Raw genomic sequence first — 15,423 nt, forward strand, 5'->3', positions numbered from 1 at the left:
TCCTGTAAGTCTTGACGTTTGCCAGGCAATGTATGACCACGAAAGAAGATCAGTTTCAGACTATATGAGAACAGGAAATGTCTCGATGCATAAATATATATTTGTGTTAGACAAATGTGCAAAGTAAGGCCAGTCTTTTACTGTTGAGTCTGAAGCTGAAAGTTAGCCAGAAAGTTGCCAGACGGCATCAGTTTCCTGCTGGAGTGAAGACAGATTTAATGGTTTCAAAATGCGTGTCACGATGCTGTCAAGAGTTCCTGCTGTGAATTCAAGTGCTGTAAATTCTATTTTTAACTGCATGAAGGGATTGCCAAAGGGATTATTATGATTTATACCAAACCTTTAATTTAAAACATGTCAAAGTATTAGCATTGCTGATCCAGCAGATCTAGATGAAGGTCCCAACCCCGACATTTGGACACGAACATAAGGCTTCCTTGTCCAGGTCGGGGGTATATCCTACACAGCGTACACTAGACAGAGCAATGGAAGATTCTCTGTTGGTATATTGATTTGGCTATTGACCTTTTTGACAACAAAAATGATAGCAGCCTCCATACAAAGTACAGATTAGCTAAAGATGATGGTAAATCTCTCCGATCACGTTTGGTTTTCGGCTTTATTCCCTACTGGCTGTGACTGTTGGAAGGTCGTATCCCATCCTCCTCTCCTGCCAACCTTTCATGTGTTCTGCCCCGCCTCATCTGTGGGACTCCCGATGCACTACCTGATCCCCACGGAGGTCTTGTCCCACTATGCCTTTATGAGGGCTATTTGGGACGCCATTCAGGCGGTGATGACCCTCCCTGCGGGGGACGCAGCCTGAGGGCCAGAGAGGGAGTGTCAGGGGGAACAACGGGGTCAATCTAATCTTCTCCTGGCCTCCATTTGACCAAACTTCCCAAGCTTCAGAAAAATACAGCGGCCACCCACCGAGAATGAAAACTTGAGGGCAGCAGTAAGAGCGTAAGAGGCACACGCAAGCTTCTTGGTTATTCAACAAAGATAAAGATGTGAGTTTTACAGGGTGAATGACACTTATGTCTCACTGTGTGTCCAAAACAAACTGCTTAGCATCTTGCAGGTGGCTCGGTATCAGCCAGCTGCCACATGCAGAAACCATTACTGTACCACCTGCACATTCACAGGTGGTACAGTAATAGTCAGCAGATATCAGCCCAAACGCCATATCTGTGACTCTGTGGCCCCCAAACTATGGAAAAGGATATTAGAGCTGCTTATCAGGTTAATGTTTTGGTCTGGAACAAAACAGAAGATGTACTTCATCCTTGTTTGGGTGCTGAAATAAAATTAAATATCGAAAAACAACCCTAGCTTTGTAGTAATCTCAGACACTGTACCAAAACACGTCTCTTTTTGTTGACAATTTGAAAATAAAACTCACTCCTTGTCAGCTTGTAAACACTGAGCAGCATGTTCCATAATATTTAACTGCTTTTTTTGCATACATGGAGCCAGTCTACTACAATACCGATTGCAAAACCAAGTTCAGTAAAATAAGAAAAGTGAAAGATCATAAGTCTAAAGGTCCAATAGCGTCCCCATGAGGTCGCAGTGTTACTTCTAATCTAAAATACAAACCTTTGTCCCAATTTCATAATGCAGGGAAGAATACAGTAGAGAATTTTACTCATTTGTTTCAGCCGGCTGTTGAAGTTGCAAATTACAAGAAAATAATGGAATTTCCCATTTTGTACAAACAGGAAATAATACATAAGGTGGATTGTCGGTTTTGTCCCCAGCTGTAAACTTACTTTTTGCTGGAAAGATGTTAATTTTAACATAGGAGTCAATGGGGATTGACCACTTGTGGAGCGAGCCTCTAGTGGTCATTTGAGGAACTGTAACAGATTTTGCAACTTTTCTCAGCAGCGGGAGGAGGCTGCTTGGTTGTCAGTCTGTCACTTTCTTTGGTACATGCAGGAGCTCATTAAACATGATGGGAATCTGGCTGCTAGATGCTTCTGAGATGGATGATTTGGATTTAAGGTAAAATCATAAAGGAAAGCTTATATAATATGAAGAAGAATGGAGAATAGACCCTCAAGGGAGATTGGACGCAATCTGCTTATTTGATTTAAAGTGAAAATGGCCTGAAAGACAAAAAAGAAAGGAATGTGCTCCTGTCAAGGCATTTTATCAGCAAATTGATTAGAGATTTTGCAATTATGTCACACACAATGAAGGGAGAATACTGAATTGGTTGAACAAAAAGATCTTCTGGGGAAGAAGAACAGATGGATTTCCGGTCTAGAAAAAGAGATATACCCAGAAACTGGCTGAACACGGAGCAGTTTTTCTTGGCTTGGTGTCACACACAGTTTACTTAGTGATAACAACTCAGACAACTGGCACTGCTCTTTGTCTTCAGATCAGTCTCTGTATTTCAGTGAGTGACACTAACAGATAAATCGCAGCTCAGCCAGTGATCAAAACTCCTATTCACCTCTCAGCGAGACGCTGATAAAAGGAAAGTGTAAACAGGGACAGAATTTGCTGCTTACTCAAGTGTTTTCTCCTGTATACACATTGTAGAGATGTTCTGATTCAGATACCTGATCTCACGTGTCGGCCACCGATCCAATACCAGAGCATTTAAAGCATTTAAAGAGGTCATAATTCCCTCTTTAACATGTATTTTATATTGCTATGAAAACAGGCTATTGAAATAACTGTTTATTTGCCAAAAGGGAAATTTTATTTTAACAAACTATAAGAACATGACTCGAAAATGAATTATTTTTAGTGAAGAGAGCTTGAACGCATCGTAATGCAACTGGATGCAACCTCTGTACATTAGCTGTTAGCTCTGTTACTTAGCCAAGCAGGACTGTGCTGCCAACCGGCTGCTAGCGATAACTAGCTCTTCTCCTGCCGATTTCAACACGGATGGTTTGTTCACGATGTGGCATCATCAGGGAAAACATATGGTGTACATATAGGAGTTTGCAAATGCAGAACCTTTGATCAAGATGTACAAATCGGGCAGCAAGTGACACATCTTCTCGTTGTTCCTGAGTAGCGTAAATTAACTGATTAACATGATATCACGTACTCTCAGATACCATCGGAGGCATTTCCCATTCTGTTAGCGGCATCGGAACAACTAACATTTAAGTAGTCTTGGAGGAGGATTATTGCCTCACCCAACCTAATTAAAGCATTATGTGCACAGACGTCTTCGTAAAAGAAGTTACCAAACTGGTTGAGCTGGTTGTAAATTATCATTTAATTATGATGTCCACCATGATGTCATATCACGGACACTGTGCCGCTTCGCACTACGACAAGGGGTCTCATCGCTGTGAGAAAACAGCAACAAGTCCCCTTTTCAATCCGTTTTCTCTCTATTCGGGGACTTCTCCAGGGTCCTCTCCTGGGCCCCTAGCTGGGCCGTATAAACCCTTAAGACTTTATGGTTCCCCCTGACCCTGACTTCCACTTCTCAGACCACAAAGGACCACCAGCAACGAAGGACTGGGAAACCAACATCCGAGTCTAAGCGGTTTTTAAGTTTTCCCATGATTACCTGTAGGTTTGTTTGTGTTTCCACACACAGGTGCGTATTGCGTAATATAAAACGCTAATTAAGATGCATCACAACATTGCACTGTTGTATTGCAAAGTTGCCACACCTAACGCTTGAATCAGAATTTAAGGAGAAGATCGGCTGTGGGTACATGCTGTACTAGAGACGTGAATGAGAGTAGAGCAATGCTTAATCCGCATCTTATGATTATTAATCAGATGAAAAGAAGCGACCGCACGCGTGTCTCCGTTGCCTACACCCAGTTTATTGTCACGCAAGCCTTTGTGCACTCTGTTCGTGTGGAAACAATCAAATAATGCTCCGAGGTCACTTATTGACCTTTGAAACCTGCATCTGAATACCTGACCTCCTCTGAAGCATGTGACCACCGATGACGATTGCTTTGACCTGATAGAAATATGTCTTTATGCTAAGTTTCATGACTGATAAAATGAAAGGGTGCTTTCTTTTGATTGCACTAATTAAAGGCTGAAGTGTAACGCAGCTCACCGGTCTCCATACTTCCTTATGCATTACTAAATAGCTGAAAGGTGTGTTCATAATTAATATGAAGGAGGTGGGGTGACTGCTTAGAGAGACAAAGAAAAAAACTATTTTCATTGTCCACCATATTTTCTCTTATGATGTGATTTAAACAAAAAAAAAATGCATTTGTTTGTTGGATTCACGTCTCATCACAGACTTTCAGTATCACCTGTAACCAAGGCTGGATTTGGGCTGACACACTTGCTGCATACTGGGTCGGGTTGCAGGAGGTTTTATTTAAGATATTATAATGTCACGATCAGGAACGTTCATTTACACACAAATTTGCTTTTGTCATGATTTACAAATTATATATATAAAAAAGGCGGGAATCCCCAGAGAAATGTTTGGGAAACACTTTTTTCTTCAGTGTTTTTTTCAAATATTATAATTTTATTTTGGCTTTGTTCTGGAGTGGACTTTTAATGTGGGTCATTAATGCCGGATCATAAACAGTGGGACGGCCATTCCAAGATTATAAAAGGGAAAAATGTTGTGTTGCCCGTCAGAGTGAGAGGAAGTGATAATAGCGCTGTGACACATTTATCAATGCACAGGTCATATTTGTTTAGCCGAGTGTATCCTGTCCGCCGCTGCCCTTCAGTGTTCTTGTGTTGCCGCTCGTCTGGCTCTTTTATGTCCTCAGTAAAAGCACCTCGCATCCGGACAAATCAATGTAAATTTCCCTTTCATGCTCACTTGCCAAAAGCCACAGACACGAGGATGCAAACTGTGTGTGTGTGTGTGTGTGTGTGTGTGTGTGTGTGTGTGTGTGTGTGTGTGTGTGTGTGTGTGTGTGGTGAATAAAGCCAAAGGACAGATTGCTTTCTGCACCCTCTTAGTCTCTTGACCCTTTATCTGCCTCAGCAACGGCCCTGTGAGGATGACAGCAGCCTTTAGAACTGTGAGGGAAAAACACGGCAAGATTAATCTTGGCAGCTTGTTTGTTATTCTTAACAAGGCATTTAGGGACTGCGGGGTAAAAAACTAAATAAATCTGATGTCCCTTTGTAGATTTCAGCGCCAGAATCCAAACAGCCACTTTTCAAAAAGTGACTGCTGGGAGATCTGCTGCTGCACGCCAGCATCCCGCCTCACCTGAGTGACTTGTTGTTTTTGGAGAGGCGGGAAGTGGAAGAGGACTGATGGTGTGACGGTTTGGGGCGCAAAGGAGGACTGGTGGTTAAGTGGAAGAGCTTGAGCCCCTTATTGAGACCAAACCTCTGTATTTATGTGATTGACTGCTGCCCAGAGAAAAAATGTTCTATTTGTTTCAATTCATTCATTCAGACATGTTTTTTATGTTTCTTGAAAGGAAGATTACGTCCCAATACTGAATCTTGCTGATAAAGCTCTTGTGTTTTTCGCACAACATCAGACTTATTTGAATCTCGTAATGGATCAAAGATTTGGGAAGCGAATCAGAGGACTGGAATCACGCCAGAATGAGTGGTAAAAGCCTAGAAATTAGTCAGAATTTTTGCAATTTTTTGGGCCACTTGGGGGCAGCACAACAAGCTGTGAACACTGAATACATATAAGATAAATACCCCAAATTGTTGGGTGCAACATACTCATTTGATGAATTCAAATTGGACATGATTGCAGCACTAATAATGAGACACACATAAACAGTTGACATTAAACCCAGTGAAGAACTCAGTCTGTCTCTGTTTCCTGTCATTTACAAACTGGAAAGAACTGGATTTCTCTTGCCAGTAACCAAGTTGAAGCCGATTTCTCAGACTCGAAACTATTGTGTTAAAATGCTTGTTGGTCGCTGAACCTGAAAGGAGCACGCTCTCCTGAAAGGCCAGAGGAAGACCAGAGTCAGAGACAAAAGGCTGAAAGGAAGAGATGAATGAAGCAAGGAAGAGAAAGAAAACGTGTCCAGGAAGTGCCGGCATGGGGTAAAGTAGAATCAAGTGGGCTCTGAGCAGAACTACAGCATCTTAACAGCCTCAGCATTACAGGGGCCCCTGAGGGCCAAGCCTGCCAAGACAGGATTAATATTTTTATTATATGTTTTGTGAGCTATTAACATCACTCTTGCTGGTATTGGATGTACACCTACAGGTAGATGGCCGTGGTGAGATCCCGCCAGTGTCCTGTTGTTATTCCAGCACATTTCACAATGCGGATGTTATCGCTTGTGTATAAAAAAAACAGAGTGAGGTCTCTCCTGTTGACACTAAAATGCCTCAGTATATCCTTTAATCGCAGGAGTGAACAAATAGAGGCGAGAGAGACGGGAAGATAGTATCAGATGGAGAAGTTATCCTGAAATCTGTCAAACACTTAGAGAAAGCACGTTTAGAATAAACAACAGTCGGTCCTTTCATAGGAAAAAAATTCAGAGGGAGAATTCCACCTTTTATGTGGAGGTCCAATCGGTGCTGATGGTAAATGTAGTCTCTGGCTGAATATCACGAGTCAGCCAAAACAAAGTCAAATCCACGTCAACAACATCCTCCACACTCTATAATAATATAATTATATATAAACATCAACGTAGATGAGAGGTGCTCAGAAAAGGTGGTTATAAAGTAGAATATAGCGCGTTAAAACACATTTTTTGTTATAACAATTACAAACAAACACATGCAGGCCAATAAAATACTGACGCCGACAGCGTCAATATGTCTGCATGTTGTTATTGTTGGATGAAAGAAAAACAAAAGCAGCCAATCCCCGTTAACACCTGCTGAAAGACTTTATAACTCCCGACGACTCCACGGACATTTGTTGTTTTAAATGTCTATGCAGGCAGATCCTTGCAAACAGCGTTATCCACATTCTTCATCTTGGCCTGATGCTGGTGTCGCCGGCAGTCGCCTTACTTAGGTAATGAGCTTCGGGGAAGGTCAGACGAAGCATGAGGTATTTTGGCAAAGTAGCTGGTGACACCACCTCGTAACTCCTGACCCGTGCCCCAGAGACCCCGGGCAACAACACCATGGATCAAAGCTGGACCCAGAGGTCAAAGGGTTTATTGATTAAACCCATCAAAGACGCAGCGGAAACAATGGCTACACAAACAAATACAATACTTTAGAAAGTTTCTTGCTGTCTGGCTATCTCTTCTCTCTGCATAAAATCATTTCTGGTGGCGATCAGAAAGGCTAATGGCATGCAGAGCGTCTTCTGCAGACAATGAGGTCACCCAGTCAGCTCAAATATGAGGAAACAGACCCTTCTCTCCTCTGTCACGCTAATCCCAGAGCCGTGAGCCTGCAGCAGCCAGCGCCGCCTGACAGATACACGCCTCACAACACTCTTAACTGCTCCATTACCTCGCCGCCACAGGCCGCGGGCGTCGACAGACAGCTTCTTACTGGCCTAATCCCGCAGTAGGTTCAGGGAGATGAAGGAGTAAATGAGTCGTGGGGCGTGAGGGTCTGATCGGGAGGTTTAGGGTGGAAAGAGTTAAAGGACCATCGATGCCCAGAGCGAGCGGGGAAGGCTGATGTCACTAAGCTTCTGAAGGTTTTAGACACCTTAATTTATAATGCACATTTACTCATGAAGATACTTTTTACCTCTCTGAAGTCAAACTGTGATAATTAACTGACGGTAGGTAAATGATCACTCCCTGACATTCCCAACTGTGCTGGATGATTCCGGACTTGGACTCAAGTCAAACTTTAGTCACGAAAAAGGAGGATTGAGACTTGAAATCAGACCCCATCTGATATTTTCCATATTCGTCCAGATGAAGAAAACATGGTGGTCTTGAATATCTGATATCGTAGAATCTGAAAATTGTGTCAGACTCATCTCCTGCAGTGTGACATGCAATGAACTCACTAGATTGTTTTTATTGCACCATGGAGAAGCGCCACTAGTCTGTACTCGAACACATAAATACATTAAATCCTTGCAGTTCTGGCCTGGTGAAATCCTTAAACACTAAAAGAAAGAAATATCACAGCTGAAAGCACTAAAAAAAACACTCTTAAGAGAGCCAGATTACAGTCCACTTTGACTAAATCTACCTTCCATTACTGAGCCAAAGGAGAAGTTGGCAGAAGAGGAGGAAGAGAAACAGGAGGAGGAGGAGAGATGCCATTAAAGGACAGGAACTGTGGCGGTAATGCCCGGTAATGTCTGGCCAACTGACTGGAACTCACATAAACAAGCTGAATGTGAGGACAGAAGTGAGGGGGGAAGCTTGTGGGGTCCCTCCAGTGCAGGTGGCAACTGGCATCATTCATTCACCACCACGCTGTGAACAGCGTCCCCTTCCTCGGCACCGCCGCCACAGCTTCACGCATCCGATTTTGTTTGTTCGCTGGTCCGGTCGAGCTCACGGACCTCTCTGCAGCCCTGCAAACTTTCCATCAGCCGCCGTGTTCAGGGTTGAGCGGAATCAGCTGAAAAACACGGTGGGCGTGTTTGCATGCCTCCTTTAAAGTGTCACTTCAAGCATTGTGAACATTTTATGCTTTGGCTCAACTGGAACATTTTCCGCATGGCAGGTGGACGTCACGCCTGAGATGTTTTCCATATTTTAGGACTCCACAGGTGGCATCTGGAGGGATGAACATTAGACAGAGTTGTGGTTCAGCGTTTAGCACGCAGGTAAAGCGGTCCGAGACCATGACGAAGACGTCGCACAGAGACTTGCGTGACATCGGGGGCGCCGCGGTCCCCCTTAGGGAAGATTACATGTACAGTAAGTGCGCTTGCAGGCACCTGCTAAAGATTTTGGAAAAATAAATTCCTCACATTCATGCGTTGTGTGCTCCGCATTGACCCCTCAGTTCACACACTAGCATTCCTGAGGTGCTGGAGGAAGGAATGATAATTTCTTTCCAGCTTCACTAAGGCAACAAGCCGCAGCCTTTGTGCCGCACGCATTCCTGTGACACATGGAGCAGATTTGGCTGAACGACAGCCTGACAGCTGATCTGGAGCCCATGTTTCGGAGCCACGGGCGAGTGTTGCACGTTAAGAGGCAGGTTGACACGCTGTCAACATTGTTGCAGCTACAAGCAGCGCGGTTTGGGATGGAAAGACTGAACCGCAGCACCATGCAGAATTTGATCAGCTCCTTTTGTCGTGTACGAGGCGGATGAGCTGGCAGGCGGTACGGCCACGTCACAGCAGAGTTTGAACCCGAGTCTTTTCTATATGGTGACTGGAGAGTCTGCAAAGTTTCCTCCAACAGTCCAAAGACTGACCAACAGAATCCAAATCGCCCAGAGGTGCGAACGCTATTCTATATTTGACAGTGACAGACGTATAGGAAATGTGGGGAAAATGTACCTCCCACGGCCATAAATCAAATCATGGAATCATTTATGGTAATTCAATTAAATATTCCTAAATTCACATATTTGTCCTCACGTAGTTAATTAACTCAAGGGGAAAAAAACCACAACGCTTTGGCAGCAGAATGGGAATTTTTCTTCTTTACAGGGAGTCTTTTTAAAATCCTGCCGTGTTAATGTGGCCAAGAATGATCCAAAGGGGATATTATATCCAAGCTTTTTAAACCACATGTCCATTTCACAAAGCATACATGGCCAGACATTTAAATGTTCAGATAATCTTACAATTTATTGCAGGAATGTTAATGTCTTGATGAACGTACTTGGTGGTAGGTTATCACTTTAGTCTGGGTTTTTTGAGACCTCTAAGGTGGAGAACTGAAAACCGCCTGAATGTTGTGTTTCCCTGAAAATTAATAAACACATTTCCACCATAAATTGCCGATAAGAAATTCCTCAGAATGAGGTAAATTTCTGTAGCAATGCCTCCCGCCATCCCTGCAAGAAAACAATTGCATAGTTACTGCAGTGAAAGCTGAGTGAAGTCCAATCAGATCCAGGCTCATTCACGAACCTGGTTACATTTCTGGTTACCCTTTACTGGTTACACCCGGGACATTTTTGAGGAGAGTTGATGACACTAAAACACAGCGTGCCATATCAGGTAGGTGAAAAGTACTGATGCATGAGCATCTGATATGCCTTCAGTTGGTCCTGGATTAGAGTTATACATTTTCTAGATTATTAAAGTTATATGTCTTAGATTTAAAAAACAGTAAACTTGTATGAGCCTCGTTGACGGAGGTGTTGTTTTATTTTTCAGGCATGTCATTCTTCTCCGACTGAGCTGGCGTGCAACATTTGTGAGCGGTCAGATCACTGTTTGTTTAGGGTTGAAATATCTGTGTGTAGCTGCAGGAGGTCTGTCCTCGGCGTCGGGGCGAGACCAGAGAGGGCCCACCTGGAAGTACTTCTGCGGGGTCAAAGGTCCATGCTATTGAACCTGAGTGACAACATCTACACGTAAACAAAAAACACGGAGTGTAATGAGAGAAACGTTGGGTTCACGGGAACAAAAGGAGAATGTGGTCTTTCTTTGTCACATTGCTCTTTCATGCTGCTTCTTTCTATGGTATTGTTAATAAAAAAATAAGAGACAAAGCTCTACGGAAACGTATTATGCAAATGTTTTTAATTCCAAGATAATTGTCTCAGAATTATGAGAAAAACATTTTAAATTTTCTGAATTAACGAGATAATTATCTACTTGAAAAACAATATAAATGATATTATTCAAGATATAAATGATCTCTCATCAATTCAGTGACATCTCACAGGAAGCTTATAATTAAGTCCAACATTCCTCACAGTAGGCAGGGATCATACTACTTTCCATGAGGAGAAGCTCACAGTTTGAATATTGTGACAGAGAGAATAAGAAGTTTGATTGATGGTTTTTACCCGACACGACACCGTCGAGCTATAATTTACGGGCGAACCCTTTTCTCTTTGTAGCTTTGACCTGATTGGAACCCAATTCTTTCAAACAATAATAGGAAGCATTAAAAAGGTTTAATATCGGGAGAGGCATCTCTCCAGACGTTGTTTATCACGGGCGCAGGAGAAAAGAAGCTGACAGTTACAGGAAGCCATCTCCAGGGGAGATTCCCTCGCATGAGCAGAGAAGAATAGGTGTCACTTTGTTTGGTGGCTGTGTTGTCTCGGTGTGGAGGATGCCAGCTAACCTCAGTGGGAGAAAGTTCCAGAGTCACACAAAAACTGCACAAGGATGCCAACAACGCCACAATTATACGATGCGAAAACGCAGGGAAGCTCCATCTAATTAGAAAGAATATCAACAACAGAGCTCTTTCCTGCAGATTTATTTCTGTCTCAGAAGATACGATGAAATTCCAAGTATCAGAGGCAGATCAAACCCCTGGACCTGTTTAAAGGTCATGATGTGTTTTTAGACAAAATCATGAAGACACATGAGATCAAGAGTCCGGATTTGAACCAAGGTCACCGATCTATCTCCGTGAGTATTTAGTCTATTCAGCGATCGGCCTTCATAACATCCACGGGAGGGAGGGGGGGTCGTGGTCTTTGTGTGTCTGCTTGAGGCATGCCAGACATTCCCTCCACTGTGTGCGACGGTGGATGTGTTTGTGTGTGCATGCTCTGACCTGAGCACAGACGTGAACATAACATGTGTATTCACCTCGGCGAAATTCCAAACACTTGTAGCGACCACGAGCCAAAACAAGGGGATGGTTTCCTGTTTTGTTCTCGGCCCTTTTGAAAGAGGAGACTCCCACCTTTCCACCACCCACCGGCCACCTACACACACACACACACACACACACACACACACTCTCATCGCACACAAACACTGTCATGATTAAGGGGATTGAAAGTCTGTAAAGGAAAGCTGAAAAGTCTCCATCAGTAAGTGGTTTTCCATTTCACACGCTTTCTCCGCGGAGCCATTTAATTCTCAGCTTTTGTGGCACAAAAAGCTCTGTGTCCATCTGTAAGCTACCTGCTGCATGAACACGCAGCTCAGCTTCCTGTTGTTCACTCCGGACATTTCCAAGATCAAGTCGTGCTAACCACAATGAAACAGCTAGCTTTTAAAGGTACAGTACATTGTGAGGTGATGCCGGGCAGTTTCATCTCATTTCAGAGCTTCCACACATCGTATCTAGGAATGTTAAAGAAACTAGACTCGTTTCAGATCCTTGGAGATGTTTGACGGCCGCCAAAAAACTCCACTTCTAGGAATATGCAAATATGTGATGCCCTACATATAACCGGCAGTTTTAAAAGATTAACATCCAATAGTTAAGAGAATCTACAGGCATATTGGCCATATTGTCAGTAAAAAATAAATAAATAAATAATAAAAATAAATAGTGGAAATTTTCCCTGGTGATCAAAAAATACTTCTGATTGTGTAATCCTGCTGAACTGGGCTGTATCTTAAACTAAAATACACATGTGAAGGAAAATCATATACTAATTATGTGTTTAAAACCTCTATTTAAAAGGGCAGTCTATCAGTCTGTGTGTAAGATCACCTGCTTCGTTGCCCTGACTCACAAATAAAATCAATTAATCAATACGAAGCCGAACAAACACTGTTGTTTTCTTCCCGACATGAAAACTAAACACACAATCATGCTGCTATTACGACTACAAATGCATAGTGAAATGGACATGCCGTGATGCCGGGGAAACCTTAAAGACAATAACTTTTTATTACACATAATAATAATTACCAGCACGTTTTATGGTTGCAGTTTCACACGTACACCAATAAAAATGTTTAGCCGCATTCTGGAGGACTGACAAACAGCAACCCTGTGATAAACCCTCCCTCCAGGAAGCTCATAATCTTCACTTTGTGTTGAAACTGGTTTAGAGGGCGTTTGATTCAACTGTATGATCATTTTGGAGGCTGGCGTTTTTGGAGGTGTCTCTGTAATTTCTCCTACCCTCGGATATAAATGATAAGAAACGTGTGTTAGTTTGCAAATTCATTATCCGCTTATGTTTCCTTTTGTCTGAAATCAAGGACTCATTGCTGTAAAGTGCATACGTGCTGCGACACAAGTACGAAGCCCGACAGGCTGAGCAACAGAAACCGACTGGGCTGGGTTGAGTCGGTGAAGGGACTACAACACTATTCTACCAGATGTATGGACGTGCTGAGAGTCCCGTCTGCATGGCTCTCACTAGCCAAACTTCCAGGACATTCCTATTCAACACACTTTGTGGTTTTATGATGCCTTCATTCCATTCTTGCGTAACGTGCATTTAAATCATTATCTAATTAATTAAGACCGACTGTCGACAGCTGTCAAAACCAAAGGAAATGTGTTTTATATTCAAAAGGATTTAAGGTTCCAGTAAAGGTAAAGAATGATGACATTTTTAGGAGTCTCTGCTGTAAATAAACAGGGAAGGGGGCTTAGAGGGGAGGAGGTGAGCTGTGCGAGGGAGGGAGGCTCTTTTATTGCAAGAGTTGATTGTTCTCAGAGTCAAAACAACGCACGCTCAAGCCACTGTAGACTGGCATTGTGATAACAAACAATCCTTATTTTCTGCCATCGAGGTTTACACAATCCGAATCGTCAGGCGGTGGAAAAGGCGAGAGCCAAAAGTGGGTGCAAGTATCTGCCTGCACACCGCGGGATCGCAATAACAGGAACCGCCGAGTGGCTCCTGCAGCGCTGCAGATAAGAGCCACGCTGAATGAGGACCCAAGGCTGTACGAGCTGCCTCATAAAAAAAAAAGTTCCAGTAATGAATTATGCCGATAATACTCGGCTATTCCTGACAATATACTGCCTGGAATCTGAGAGGACGGAGCCAGAATGTTCGGTACGTGACGGGCTCTACCACCGTCCCGTGTGCATCTCGGAGTCACTGCTTGTTCTTTCAAAGACAATGTCACGGCTGGTGATTACAGAGATGCATTTGTCACGTTAAATTACAGCAATTTACTCCCCTATATGCCCTTCAGACAGCACTGATGTCATGGAAAAGGTAAAGCAACATGTGGAATGCTGATCTTCTCTTGCCTCTAGAATCAAATACGCCGGTGTGGCTGCGCCCGGGTCGACTTCCCATTAATGTCAAATGTCTTCCCTGTTGGTTCTCTATGAGTAAAAATATTATGAATATACTAACCAGTATTTAAAAAACACTCTTATCGTCTTTTATCATCAGCGAGCTAGAAGAGGCCTGCGGAGCGAGAGTTATGTAATCGTAATGAAGAGACATTTTTTTTGTGCGGTAAAACAAGGTCAGCCATTGCGTTTAGATAATAGCGTGTTTTCCAGATAACACAAGTTTGTACACTGTGGGCGTGCTCCGGCTCTCACACACCGCTCAGCGAGAACGTAGACACCACACATTACGAGTGATTAAGAGAAGAAGAATGAACCTGCTCCTTGAAGGATATACTTGTCGTAAACAAGCCTGCGGTTTGCACCGACTCGCATCGCAAGGCCTCGTAATCATCTGAGTAAGTGCTGGAGATTAATGGTTTTAAATATAGATACCGGGTTACATAAAACCTCCCCACGCTGCACTGAAGTAATACGACAGAAAACGGACAGTTCGGCAGGTATATCTGGAAATTGCTGGAATGTGAACGTAAACACCAATTACCACATCGTTACGGCTGCATTTGAGATTTGTGGTTGAAATGTTCAAACTGTGGAGACGACGACTAAACAACCCTCTCCTGGAAATTACAATTATACGCCGCTAAAAGATTTTGCGTAATACATTTTGAAGGTTATGTAATTGCTACTTGGATGATATTCATTGGCAACACTTTATGCGTGTGATTAAATTACAATTATGTGATTAAATTACAATCACATGCACTAAATACACTCTAAACGAGAGTTATTCGCCTTTTTATTTTGTGCATCAGACCAAAATAAAATCTGTGAGACGGCTATGAAATGATTCGTGCAGGGAATAGGAAATAGGAAATAGTTTTTGGTTACAAATTGAAAAAGAAAAGATGTCCTGTAGCATCTTTATTGCTAAAAAGACACACACGCCACCCTACCACAGCATGTCTAACGGTGCCGGGTGCACATTTCTTCTCACCACGCTTTAACCGCCATGTGAGATCAGTGAGGAGTGGCATCCATGAGATCGCTCACTTGCACTAACCTGCATTCAGAAGAACGTGCAGCCAACCGATTTTATCAACAAAGAAGAGAAACGATTACAACACGCACAGGTGGAGAGTGAAATGCTCTGGATGTCGTAGAGAGAACCTTGAAGGTGGGACATAACGTTGGGAGGAATTTGATTTGATGGTTGAAAACTCACAACCTTCTCCAACTCTGTGCCTTTCAAAGTTGCAGACTGATTGATGGATGTCATGCGATTATTGGGTGAAATTGTTTGGTACTAGCGGATGTAAGCATGCATCATATTTTCATTTTATTAGGAAAAAACAGTGGATTTCACATTAAAAAATACGAGCTAATTGTATTTTTTGTATTTTTTTTTGGAGGCAAATTA

This window comes from Eutrigla gurnardus (genome assembly GCF_963514095.1).
Source record: "Eutrigla gurnardus genome assembly, chromosome: 17".
Lineage (NCBI taxonomy): Eukaryota > Metazoa > Chordata > Actinopteri > Perciformes > Triglidae > Eutrigla > Eutrigla gurnardus.